The sequence below is a fragment of the Sus scrofa genome, chromosome 9 (assembly GCF_000003025.6).
Source record: "Sus scrofa isolate TJ Tabasco breed Duroc chromosome 9, Sscrofa11.1, whole genome shotgun sequence".
Classification (NCBI taxonomy): domain Eukaryota; kingdom Metazoa; phylum Chordata; class Mammalia; order Artiodactyla; family Suidae; genus Sus; species Sus scrofa.
Genome location: NC_010451.4, coordinates 22,794,400 through 22,809,214, shown reverse-complemented (window position 1 = coordinate 22,809,214; position 14,815 = coordinate 22,794,400). Strand labels below are relative to the sequence as shown.

Here is a 14,815-nt window from a genome sequence, read left to right as displayed (position 1 = left end):
CGAGAAGAGTACAGCTGCACCACAGGAAGCACTGGGATTGGGTTTCGGAAATAGAAATTATTGAGAGCCCAGGCACAAATCTCTCTTACTTCTACTTTTCTCTGTACATGGGTTTCTCCTTTTTCTGTACAGTTCGGCATTCTCTGCTTCCCAGTCTACAAAGCTGCACATGTTGCACTTAATTTTACTTCTTTGTTATTCATTTCAAAAAGCCCGCGAAGCGACCCTGGTTAGCTCATCTTGTCTCAGGTGTCTATGAACCAACAAACTCTGGCCTAGAAGGAGAGATGTGATATACATGAAGTAAGGACATGAATTGTAATCTAAAGGGAATAGTCTTCTAGAAGAACCAGTATAGATTAAAAAAGAGTGTATATGTTGTAGGGGAAGTAAGGGGTCTTTGCATGCTGGACAGACATTCTGAAGGGTCTGCCACATTGACCATGCCTCTAGCCTCTCGCTGAAAAGAACATAGGACTTGCAGCCAAACAGATCTAAATCCGAATATTGTCTCAGCACCTCATGTAACTTTGCATTGATTATTTCAGCTCTATTTAAAATAAACACATTTTTTAATTTATAATATTGGATTTATAACTTTTGTATAATTACTGCGATGCTTGACAATAGAAAATATAAAATAACCAGTATACTGTGGGTGCTAAAAACTGATTATTTACAGAGTTCCAGCTGTGGCACAGTAGGTTAGTCCAACTGTAGTCATTGCAGAGGTGAGTTCAATCCCCCGTCCAGAGCAGTGGGTTTAGGGATTCAGTGCTGCTGCAGCTGTGGTGTAGATCGTAGCTGCAGCTCATACTCAGTCCCTGGCCCTGAAACATCCATGTGCTGCTGGTGCCACCATGAAAAATTGAATCAAAAACAAAAAACTGATATTTGCCATTATTAGTTCTCCATTTTTTTTTCCTTTTATGTGTTCTATATATATGAAAGTGAACTCCATCTTCCCCCAAAGATATTGGTTTCATAACAACTTCAAAATCCTAGGGAATGGAGACTTTGCACTATAAATATTATCCCCACAGGTTTCTTTATCTCATCCAATCTGTACATCTTGACCAGTTTGGAAAACAACTCTGATTTATTTTCCAACGTTGGATATATTTACCAATGAAAGTTTCCCAGTATGTCACCGAAAAAAAATGAAAGCATTAGACTGTCTGGAGACAGGATTTTAGCATTTGTATATTCCCTCTGGTCACAGTTTATCTTTTATAAAGTGATTGGTGGTTGATAATTTGTTTTCATTCTGATAGCTTCTTTAAGAATCTAGAGTTTCTAAACATCTCAGGAGATAGTCTGGAATTAACATAAAATAAAGTATCCAAATACCATATCTGAGTTTTAACAAATAACCCTTAGCTTCAGTATGGTCTAGTATCTCTTCCCAGGTAATTTACCTGATTAAAATGTTTTCTAATATTGTTGTTTATTTGCTATGTTGAAGATATATGTATTCATGGTGCTTTTCCTTGATTTCCCCAATGTATTTTGGGGGGGGGCATCTCTTGTACTCACACTTGAGTTTCCATGAGCTTGATTATGATTATAAATTGAATACATCTCTACTTTCTTGTTTCTGCCTTAAAGCCAGCTTTATCACAAAGTCATTTAAAAAAAACAACTACTTCCAAAAACCTTTGAAAAAGAATGTACATCTTTCTGAGTCTTGGTTTTTTGTTTTTTTAACTTATAATATAGATTGAATTCAATGGATGATGTTGAAATAAATAAGTAAAATATTTATTTATACCTAATAGCTCATCAGTCCTGGTCCATTTCTTTCCCCTTAAGTTCTTCTGAATAATTACATCTCTTGCCTTTAATAAGTCAAATGAAAAGCATCCTCACTAATACCATTGAGGAAAAAAGCACTAAGAGCCTGAACCTACTTGACCTCTAGAGTTACTAGGAATTAAATGGTGCTCTGCTTCGTGTTTAAGGTTAACAAATTTTCAGAAATATTTTTTGTTTTATTGACTTTGAAGTAGAATTTGTGAAGGAAAACAGTGTCAATTTAAAGTATACAATCAGATACATTTGGGGAAGGCTTATACATCCATAAACCACCATGGGTATCAAGTGCAAAATATTTGCCTCACCTCCAAAATTTTCTCAGCCCCTTTCCAGCCCGTCCTCCTTCCACTTTTGGTTTCAGACATCTGGGAACAATCTGTTTTGTTATCACCATGGATGAACTTGTGTCTTCTGAATTTTTATGTTAATGAAATCACACTATAGATACTCATTTGTGTTTACTTTCTTTTGTCCAATGCAATGATTTTGAGATTTATTCATGGAGAAGGATGCTCAAATAATGAAAAGTTCAATAACAGAACCAAATTAGCTATCTTCTACACAAACAAAAAAATCGTCATTTAGAGGGTATCGTTTAACTCATCTGTTTTGGTGCCATCCTTTTTCCCCTCAGACTACTTTGCCTTTTTTTTTGCTTTTTAAGGCTGAATCTGCAGCATCTGGAAGTTCACAGGCCTACACCACAGCCACAGAAAAGCCAGATCTGAGTCATGTCTGGGACCTGCACCACAGCTCACGGCAACCCCAGATCCTTCACCCACTGAGAGAGGCCAGGGATTGAACCTGCATCCTCATGGATACCAGTCAGATTGGTTTCTGCTGAGCCGCAATGGGAACTTCCCCCTTTGCCTTTTCATTTTCTCATTTATGTCTCTTCTCTCCACTCTGGGTTGTCTTTTGTCCTTCCTTGTGTTTATCAATATGCCTGCCACTTGAGACTCTTCTATTTTCTCAAATATTGGATCTAATCTATTTTTTTCTGGCTAATCTGCACACATAATTTAGTTAGGCTCATTATAAGTGATGCTAATATAAAGAAACTGAACGAGGCTTTCTTGCTTACCCAAAAGCAAAAGTTCCAAGGATACCTAGTTTAATTTCTTGAAGGACTTTGTTTTTGGTTTGGGGGTTTTTTTCTGACTTTTTGGATAATTGTGCTTGTTGAGAAGTATCCTGTGATAAACTGTGGATAAACTATTACAGATTGAGTTTGCTTTCCTTAATAGATATTACTGTAACATTCAAGAAAATTACAAGTTTACTTTTACCTTGTGGAAAACCTTTTCGGACTCCTTCTATCAGTTTCTTAAGTATTTGTAATGGTTCTCAGTCAAAAGTTCTGCAAATTTACATATCTTTTTTTTTAGTATTTTTCAAACACTTTTATCTCCCATATTTTATTTATAAAATTCAAACCATTCATTTTCTTCCGGAACGTGTGTTTCTGTTTGCTGATGGGGTGAAGGATATATGTTTTGGCATATAACTCCTAAATATTTTGTTCTGGCAGGGTTGTGTAATGAAATGTTATCAAATGTTAGGCTTTTGGGGGAATCTTTGGTATGTTTCTTTTTAAATCAGTAAATAGTTATCAAGCACTGACACGCCAGTATTAATTTTCACATGTAGCAAGGTTTTTACTAATCCCCCCCTCAAATCCTCAAGGCAATAACTGTAACATTTAAGTGTATAATATAAGCCTAATAAGCTTATTTGTCTACCCAGAGTCACCCTTGTATTAGAGAGGTAGCCCTTCCTCTCAACTCTTCCCACTTCTTCTTTTTTTTTTTCCATGCCTTTTGAGGCCGCATCCACGGCCTATGGATGCTGCCAAGCTAGGGGTCAAATCTGAGCTGCAGCTGCCAGCCACAGCCACAGCCACAGCAAGGAGGGATCCGAGTCTCCTCTGCCACCTACACCACAGCTCATGGCAATTCCGGATCCCTGACCGCTGAGAGAGGCCAGGGATCAAACCTGCATCATCATGGATACTAGTCAGGTTCTTAACTGCTGAGCCATGAGGGGAACTCCAATGACTAATGAACTTCTTAATAAAAACAATCATACTGCAAACTCCACAGCCAAGTTTGAATAGCACTGATATGAATCATTATATTAATGGTTTTTTTTTTAGGAAATTACATTTTTAAAAAATTTTATTGGAGTATATTTTACTTACAATGTGTATTCATTTCAGGTGTACAGCCAAGTGATTCAATTATATATGTACAAATATCCATTCTTTATTCCCATATAGGTTATTACAGAATATAGAGTAGGTGTCCCTGCGCTATATAGTAGGTCCTTGTTAGTTGCCTATTTCATAGATAGTAGTGTGTATATGTTAATACCAAACTCCTAATTCATCTCTGCCCTTCACATTTCTCCTTTGGTCATCATAGTTTGATTTTGAAATTTGCGAGTCTGTTTCTGTTTTGTAAATAAATCCTTTTCTATCATTTTAAATTAGATTCACACGTAAGTGATAGCATATAATATTTTGTCTTTCTCTGTCTGACTTAAGGGTTTTATAAAGGCTCCAGCTTCTTTGATAAAGAAAAACTGAGGAATTCTCTGTCTGGTATTCTTATAGGTGATTAATATATGGCACCATTTATCCCTTATATATATGATCAAAATATCAGCCCATATACCTGTATTCAGCTACTACTGTACACTGCAGGGAACACTGCAAGGATACAGGGGCTTTTGAACCAACCCTCTGAAAATTATAGTTTTTGTGTTTCAAATGACCTATGAATAATCAATATCACTTAAGGAAAGATAGTATGACCCACTGCTATGCTTCTTAGATCTTACTCTATTGAAGCAGTTCCTAGCTTTTCTGACTTAGAAACTGAGGTAAGGAAGCTATGGGCACTTTCTAGAGTAAAATGTACTTGGATACACTTGAAATTTTTGCTCAGAATTTCAGGAAGTTTATGGACTATATGAAATAAATCCATGCTCCACAAGGTTAAAGAAAAATCCTGTTATAAAAATTTGAGCATCATTTTCTCTAAAGATATCTTGTCTCTTTGGACGAGATATCTGCTCTACAGTCTTAAATACATTGGCACATAAATATGCAATTATCCAGAACCTAAATAGGGGTTGGTTTCTAATGTCTGAAAAAAATCTGCATTTCTTTTGCAGGCTATATTTTTTTATTCAGCTGACTGCACTGCAAAAATTATTTTGCTTTTGTTTGGAAAAATTATAAGCAGATCCCTTAATTTCTGTGGCATGTCATTGTAAAGTCTCACTGGCTAGAGAGTTTTTTCATTGTTTTGAATTTTTGTTTTGTGATTGTTTTTCGATGAGTTTGGAAGTCAAGTTTTTCAGGGGGATCTAATGAGTCACAATAAAGCTCTTTTGGAATTCCTTTCATGAGTGTGGTAATATGATAACAAAGATTTTCACAAATATTCCTCCAAAGATTTCAGTAAATTCATTTATGCAACATATTTTCAATGCCAAGAATTTTCTGGGCAACCTGCTAGTGGTGCACAGTCAGGACAGAGCCCTGCTCTGATGTTACATGCGTACCTGTGGTACTTATATACAGATGACTAACTGCAAGTGATCATAGAATGATCTAGAAACACATGGTAGGTCAGGAAAAGACTCCCTGGTCAAAGGGGTGTTTCATGAGAGTAAGATGAACATATTGGTTTAATTAAGAGGAACCAATGCAATATATAAGGCAGTTCTACAACATATGAAGTAAGAGTTTGTTTTTTTTTTTTTAAATGCTCTCTGTGCTCAGGGTCGAGCTCAGCTGTACATAATAATGATGTTTATAATTTCCAAACAAAGACGATTGGTGGTCCTAGTGAGAAGGTGTTCCTTTAATATGTTTATCAATTCAGGAAACTGTGATGATTTTAAGGGAAGTAGGGTCTATTTGGAAACAAGTCTGAGGTATGTGTGGACCCCATTGAAATCTGGAGAGTGATTCTTCTCTCTGGAAAACTTCACTTTGTCTAAAGAAATGCAAGCCTCGGAGAAGAGGAATCCTACGGAATACTTTAAGTGGTTCGCAATCCTTAAATGTGCTCCAAAGAAGCGATTTTAGGAAGACTCTACTCCAGCTTCAAAGGTGGTCAAATTCAGGGAGTTCCCGTCAAAGCTCAAGGTAATGAGCCTGACTAGTAGCCATGAGGACATGGGTTTGATCCCTGACCTCGCTCAGTTGGTTAAGGATCCAGCATTGCCATGTGATGTATGTCACAGACTCAGATCAGATCCCAAGTCGTTGGGGCTGCAGCTCCGATTTGACCCCTAGCCCGGAAACTTCCATATGCTGTGGGTGCGGCCCTAAAAAGATTAAAAAAAAAAAAAAAAAAAAGCTGGTCAAATTCAGTATTATTTGAGAGGGACTTAGACTATCTTCTGATAAACAGGTATTTGTAAACCTGGCTTTATCATCATATCTGTTTTCAACCAACCAGTCTGAAAAGGACTAGCCTTAAAACAATAACCCTATTTATGACGTTTATACCAGAAAAACCTTCCGCAAACTCTGACTAAAAGGCGATGAGGGCTCTAAAAGAGCTGTGGTAACACAGCTGCCTAGTAACATAACACAGCTATTTCCAGAAAAAAAAAATGTTGCAATGTCAAATAATTCAAAAATATTTATCTGGGACCAGTGAAGCAGCAACAGAAAGACTGCATTAAAATTAGAAGAGACTTTATCTGCGCATAGATAATGAAGAGAATGGATAAGGGAGGCAATCACTTCGAGGTTTGTTTTAGGAATGAACAAAGTTTAAACCCTGGACTATAATGTTTTACAAGTTAAGTACTTCCTGGATCCAAGTCAGTACTTCTCAAATAATATGCATACACAACATGTGAACTAGACTCATCTTACTGCTAAGATGGAAAAATGATCCTTTTTCAGAAAAATATGTCAAATATTTCAAATTTATGGCAAATTCTTATTTTTAGTTTCTCTGAATTTCGCTTAAGCCAAAATTTATTCTAATTGGTGCCTGCTATTAGAATAAAACAACATCTGATTCAGTCCAGAATTACAAGATTTGATAGGAACTGAAATGTAATCTTTCATGCTCTTTTGTAGGAAGTGCTATGACTCTGGCGCACTCTCCCATCTGCTCAATGTTGAGAAGCATTAATCTGGGGCTGTAGCAGTCTCAGTCTATCACATTTGTAGGAAAATGTGATCTCAGGAATATGGAAGAACATTTTGTAGACTTCACATGTTTGCCTAGGGTACGTTTGCCTATATTCAGCCTAGGCAAATAGAAGCTACATCCTGGGGTATTTATTATCTCTCAATAGCGAACATAGGCTTCTTTGCTCTGCATGATTTATGACGAATATTCCTTGCCTTCTTCCCTTAAGTAGCTCAAATTGTCATTCTATGTAGAATCTTAATGGTGAGGTTTTCTCCTAGGATAAACTTAAGGGTATGGTCACGTTGGCAAGCCTGACCATCTCTATCCTGGCTAGAGACCCAACGGGGGCATTGCAGGTGCCTCTTCATGCCTTCTGATTAAAGCAAGAACTATTTCTTCAAAAGAGTCCACAGCTTTCTAGGAAGAAAGCAGGAAGTTATCTCTGCATTTACCACTCTGGAGGTTCTAATTCTCTCCATTACAGGAGGTTGCTTGCGCACCTTTTTACTACCAACAACCCCCAGGTCATCTCTTTGATTTATGAAGCTGAGAAGAGTCTGGCACAATGAAGGCAAAGAATTGTGAGTCAACATTGTTCATCTTTACACAGAATGACATCAGAGAAGGACGGTTGGTTAAAATCCAAGAACATGGACACATCCGTGGGTTAGTTCTCCCTCAACCCCGGAATGACTGTGTGACCTTGGGCAGGTTCCTGAACCTTGCCAAGTCTAAAAGGGCTCGCTTTCTGTGAACCATTCTCTTTCTCTATTCTTTCAAGCCTGACTCTGACTGATAGAGTCTTTCTTCAGATGTGTTGTAAAATTTAGTTGCAGTTCAGTAACAAAGAAAGTTCGGGAGGTCATGATGGCTTTTCCAGGTGGTTTTGCAATTGTAATATATCTATTTTAAGGTGCTATACATTCCTCTCGTGTGTGAGTTCCCCATGCCCCCAGCCCCACTTGTATCTCCATCAAATACAAGTTGGGTGTCCTAGATAGGCAGAGCCAGCACTAGACAGGAGGATTTGTCTTGTTTGTTATTCCAGACAATTGCTGCTTCTACAAGAACCATTACAAATGGCAGTTGAGGCTGGGCAAGCCAGGCAGCCCACACTGTCCCCTGCCATTATATGACACTGACCTTTTGTTCCTTTGAAGTAAATTTTTATTCGAGATTGAGACTATTTTCAATTAATTGTGCTAGTTAATGTCTAAGAGACACTATCTGTTATATTTGTAATCAAGATATATTGTGTCTTTGGTACTTCCATTATCTTTTGGTCATGTAATTCTGTCAGAAGAAAGAAAGTAATTAGGTTTGCTCAGAATGATTTATTCTTTACAAATACATTCTGCTTATTGTTTCTGATTCTATTATTTCTTTTCTTGAGGAGCAGAATCATGGCATTCATCATTTTTAAAATATAAAAGCGGTATAAGGGACATATTTTTATAAAGTCCTCAGTGACATCATGATCTGAATATGGATCTGAATCATGCTTCTAAAATAATACAAAAACACTAAATTTTTCCTCTCTGCTGGCCCTTTCTGTCTGGGAGCTTATACAGTATAATGTATAGTATACTGCATAGTGAAAATGCTGTGCAGTCATACAACCCTGGGTTTGAATGGTACTTTGTTGCTTTGTGAATTTGGTAAGTGGCTTAACATTTCATAGCCTCAGTTTTTCCATTGTAAAATGGGGTTAATAATAGCTACCTTACAGAATGTTGTCTTCTATAACACAACATCTAAAATAGGTGCAGGATGGTGTCTATTCGATTGTTGATATTAGTTTCCTGTCCTCACTCCCTGATTTCACCCTCATAAATCTTTCCAAAGAAATGTCCCTATTGGACTTCCCGTGTGGCCAAAGAAATGTCGCTACTTCAGCAATCTTTGGTTGAGTCTGAGAGAATGGGAATCTATGACATTTCAATTGTTTGTCTTGTTTTAGTGCCTGGAATGTGCCATAGTCCTGGATATGTTAACACTCATTAAGTAATTTTTGAGGTATGTATAACTACCTCTATTTTCTGAACATGCATAATATTAGGAAGGCTAAAGGAAACATTCAGAGGTACTGATGACTAAAGTACCAAGCATACTTACCAGCTCTGAACAGCTCGTGACCTGGGCTGTCTGCCCCCAGGCCAGCCAGAGAGCAGCACTTTTCAAATAGGGAACACTCATTCACAGGACACATCCCATCCCTGGTACAGACATAGTAACTGTGGAACCTTGGGCCAGTTACTTTTAAGCCTCAGTTTGTTCTTCCACAAAATGAAGGCTTGGACCAGTGGCCTGTAAAACTGCACTGTTATTAAGATTCTTATATCTAACATTATCTTTGGGGTTAGGAGACAGTTAATTTGTACATCAATAGTTATTGCATTGTACCACTTTTAAAAGCATGTTTATTTGATCTTCCTGATTGTACATATTATAAATGAATGACTGCTTAATATAAATATAAATTTCCCTCTATATAAACAATGAAGACAGATACAAGGTTTGAATTAGTTTAAGAGACAATGGTTACCTATTTTGATTTTATTTTCAAATTGTTTAGATTCTTTGACCTTTGAATTAAACTGTGATTTTTTTCTTCTGAGAAATTTTTGTTGTTAAGGTCCCATCATTGCTATCCTTGGGAGAAGCAATAATTCCTTCTAGAAGCTTACTTCTCCTGAGCTCAACTATGAACTAGCTAATATTTACCAGGTGAAAAGTACTAACCTTGGCACTACAGAAAGTAAGAGTAAATGGAAAGAACTAGAATAAAGCAGAATATTACATAAGAGACAGTCAAAGTGAGGCAAGCTCATCCATTTAGATACTGAATGGGATAGATTTGAGGACGACTTTTAACACAATGTCACCTATCTGCCTATACACATATCTTTAATTTTATTGTAATACAACACAGGCAGACCTCGGAGATATTGTGAGTCTGTTTCCAGACCACTGCAGTAAATTGAATATCTCAATGAAATGACTCAGGTGATTTTTTTGGTTTCCCAGTGCATATAAAATTAAGTTCACACTATACTACAGTATGTCAAGTGTCCAATAGCATTGTGTCTAGAAAAACAATGTATATACTTAAAAAATACTTTACTGCAGGAGTTCCCGTTGTGGCTCAGTGGTTAACGAATCTGACTAGGAACCATGAGGTTGCAGGTTCGATCCCTGGCCTTACTCAGTGGGTTAACGATCCGGCGTTGCCGTGAGCTGTGGTGTAGGTTGCAGACGCGGCTCGGATCCCGCGTTGCTGTGGCTCTGGCGTAGGCTGGTGGCTACAGCTCCGATTCAGCCCCTAGCCTGGGAACCTCCATATGCCTCAGGAGCTGCCCAAGAAAATGGCAAAAAGACACACACACACAAGTACTTTACTGCAAAAAATACTAACCATCATCTGAGCCTTCAGCAAGGCATAATCTTTTCGCCTGTAGACGGTCTTGCCTCCAACGTCGATGGCTGCTGCCTGATCAAAATGGTGGTTGCTGAAGGTTAGGATGGCTGTGACAATTTCTTAAAATAAGACAAAAATGAGATTCCCTGCACTGATTGACACTTCCTATTATGAACAATTTCTCTGTAGCGTGAAAGGCAGTTTGATAGCATTTTACCCACAATAGAACTTCTTTCAAAATTGCAGTCAAGGTGTTCCTTGGTGGCTCAATGGGTTAAGGATCCAGTGTTGTTACTGCTCTGGTTACTACTGTGGCTCAGGTTTGATCCCTGGCCCTGGAACTTCTGCATGTCCTGGACACAGTCAAAAAAACAAACAAACAAAAAACTGCAAAATTGCAGTCAACCCTGCTGCTGCTTTATCAACTAAGTTGATGTAATATTCCAAATCCTTTATTGTCATTTCAACAATCTTCACAGCATCTTCACTAGGAGTAGATTTCATATCAAGAAACAACATCCTTTGTTTATTGATAAGAAACAACTCTCTTCACTTGTACAGGTTTTATCATGAGATAGTAGCAATTCAGTCACATCATCAGGCTCCACTCTTAATGCTAGCTGTCTCGCTAGTTCCACCACATCTGCAGTTAACTTCAACCACTGAGGTCTTGGACCTCTCAAAGTCATCCATGAGGGTTAGAAGCAACTTCTTCCAATCTTCTGTTAGTGTTGATATTTTAACCTCTTCCCATAAATCATGCATCTTCTTAATGGCATCTAGAATGGTGAATCCTTTCCGAATGCTTTCAATTTTCTTTGCTCAGATTCATCAGAGGAATCACTATCTGTAGGCTTGTGAAAGTTAGTCTTAAATAATACGACTTGAAGGTCCAAATTACTTGTTGATCCATGGGCTGCAGAATGGATGTTGTGTTAGCAGCCTCGAAGACATTAATTTCATTGTACTCTCCATCAGAGCTCTTGGGTGACTAGGTGTATCATCAGTGAGCAGTACTATTTTGAAAGGAATCCTTTTTTCTGAGCAGCAGGTCTCAACAGAAGCTTAAAATATTCTGTAAACCATACTGTAAACAGATGTACTATCGTCTGGGCTTTGTTATTCCATTTATAGAGCACAGGCAGAGTAGATTTAGCATAATTCTTAAGGGCCCTAGGATTTTCTGAATGGTAAGTGAGCACTGACTTCAGCTTAAAGTCCCCAGCTGCATTAGCCCCTAATAAGACAGTCAATCTGTCCTTTGAAGCTTTAAAGCCAGGTACTGACCTCCTCTCTAGCTGTGGAGGAATCTTTTTCCAGAAGAAGGTTGTTTCATCTACATTGAAAATCCATTGTTTCGTATAGCCTCCTTCATTAATTACTCTAGCTACAATTTCTGAATCACTTCCTGCAGCATCTGCATCAGCACTTCCTGCTTCACCCTGTTCTTTGATGTCACAGAGATGGCTTCCTTCATTCAACTCTATGAATTAACACCTGCTGGCTTCAAATTTTTCTTCTACGGCTTCCTCACTTCTCTCAGCTTTCATAGAATTGAAAATAGTTAGAGCCTTGCTCTGGATTAGGCTGTGGCTTAAGGCAATGTCGTGGCTGGTTTGATTTTCTGTTCAGACCACTAAAACGTTCTGTATATCAGCAATAAGACTGTTTTATTTTCTCATCATTTGTGTCTGAGTGTGGAGAAGCACTTCCGATTTCCTTCAAGAATTTTTCCCTTTGCATTCACAACTTGGCTACCTGGTGCAAGAGGCTTAGTTTTGACCTACCTTGGCTTTTGACATGTTTTCCTCATTAAACTTATTTCTACTTTTTCATATAAAGTAAGAGAAGTGAGACTCTTCCTTTCACTTGAACACTTAGAGACCGTTGTCTGCATTGATTAATTGGTCTAATTTCTATATTATTGTGTCTCAGGAAAAAGGGAGGCCAAAGAACAGGGAAAGTGAGATGGGAGTGACCTATCAGTGGAGCAGTCAGAACACACACAATATCTATCAAAAAAGCTTGCCGTTTAATAAAGGCATGTTTGTGTGCCCCAAAACAATTAGAATAGTAACATCACAAGTCTGATGTATAGTGGTATTTCATTGGTGTTTTACATGTTATAAACCCCACACTGTACTGTCAATATTTTTGTTCAAACTGTCAGTTTATATTTTAAGGAGATTTAAATAATATGAAAAAATTTTATATACTTACTCATGGAGTTCTCATTTGCAGTGATTCTTATTTTTTTGTATAGATTTTATTTCTATCTGGTATCATTTTTCCTTTTGCCTGAGAGACTTCATTAACACCTACTGCAATGTGGGTCTAATAGTGATAAATTCTTTCAGCTTGTGTGTATCTGAGAAAGTATCTATTTCACCTTCATTTATGAAAGATACATTTGATAGGTATAGACTTGCATGCCTGAGTATTTTATATTACATGCTGGACATTGTATTATACCTTATATGATGTTGCACGGTTTTATATTTCTTTTTTTTTTGTCTTTTTTTTTTGTCCTTTGTCTTTTTTGTTGTTGTTGTTGTTGTTTGTTGTTGTTGTTGTTGCTATCTCTTGGGCCGCTTCCGCGGCATATGGAGGTTCCCAGGCTAGGGGTTGAATCGGAGCTGTAGCGGAGCTGTAGCCACCGGCCTACGCCAGAGCCACAGCAACGAGGGATCCGAGCCGCGTCTGCAACCTACACCACAGCTCACGGCAACGCCGGATCGTTAACCCACTGAGCAAGGGCAGGGACCGAACCCGCGACCTCATGGTTCCTAGTCGGATTCGTTAACCACTGCGCCACGACGGGAACTCCTATATTTCTATATATATCCTTGAGCATTTTTTCAAGGTCACAGCTAAGTTATATGCAAACAGTGATCCTTTTGTATCCTAATTTTGTCTTGTTTTGTGGTCCAAAATGGCATTTAAATGAAGGCTAATCCACAACTGATCCTTCAGTGTACTCTGCTCAAAATCTTGTGAATTACATATTTTTGAGCCTGCATGGTGGGAAGAGGCACCATCCTGGTTCTGTTTGACCAGGGGGTATTGTTTCCTCTGATCTTTTTGTAGTTCTTTTTCCATTTTCAGGTGATTTTTTCACATGCATACACTGATGAATACTCAAAGGGGGCCTCTGAAGACTTCTGTAATTCTCTCTTTCTGCATCTTCTCTTCTACAAGAAACTCCTTGGTCTTCTAGACTGTTAGCGTCATCCTGTCAATTTAGGAAGTCTCCTGGGTTCCATCTTGTGTCCTCAATCCCTGTACCTCAACCTAGAACCTCTCTGAAGGGACTAGCTGGGGCAACTGTAGGATTGACCTTGCATTGTTTCCCATTTTCAGCGATCACTACCCTTTATTACCTCATGTCCAGTATCTTGAAAACATTGTTTCTTATAGCTTATCTGGTTTTTTAGTCACTTCAGGAGGAAGGCTAAATTATTCCTTGTTTCACCATTTTGTCTGGAAATAGAGTTCAATTAATTACATTTTAAGATTTTTATGTGAACCAAAATAGGGACCCTATTTTGTAGAGTTGATATCAGTCAAATTTTGTTGCACTAGTAAATCACCCAGTTTTAAGATCCCTGTGCTTCCCTAACACGTCCGTCAAATAACACAACATACTCTCTTCACGGAACACTTCCTCCAGTCATGTCCTCACTAGGCGTGTATGCTCTTGACATATTAACAAGCTAAACCTGAGACCTCTCCTTGCTGCCCCTGAAATACAATTTACACTGGGATTTAGAATAATAGTTGAATGTATACATTCATTTATTTAATGATTATGTAATGACTACCTCCTAATACCAAGGATTGTTCTAGATACTGCGTGAACAGAGGTGTTTAAAAATAGTCCTGATCCCGATTTTTAAGTTTGTAGTCTAGGAAATATCAGTCCAGATGTAATAGCAAGGCTTGACATTCAATATTCTTCATTTGAACACTGTTCTAAAACATCTTTGTGTTGCTCGGGGCGGCTACTATAAAGCTTTCCTTGAATGGAAGAAGTGCTTACAAACAAATACTAGATTTGACTGTCTCTCACGTTTTGTCTGGAACTTTCTCTCACACTTCTTCATCTCACCTTGCCAGCCAGTATTTATCTTGTAAGACTTAGCTCAAATGTCACCCTCCTTCAGAAAGTATTCCTTGTCAGTAATCCTAGCAGATACTATAGTGTTTTCTCCTCCTTGGTCAGTGCTATTCCAAGACAAATGGCCATCTTGGGCAGGATAATTTGGCATCACTTCAAAGTAAACTCTAGATTTTTATTAAATATTGTTTAAGGATAGGAGACTGAGCCCTGCTTAAGGGAAGAAAGAATGGATGCAAGACCCTTCTTGTACCCAATGGCATTCTTTTCCCTTTCATTGCTACCACCCTCACTATG

The 14,815-nt window shown here is 38.1% G+C and overlaps 1 pseudogene; it reads right to left on the bottom strand.

Annotated features, from left to right (window-relative positions):
- On the bottom strand, positions 10,394–12,298 carry LOC110255556 (annotated as a pseudogene).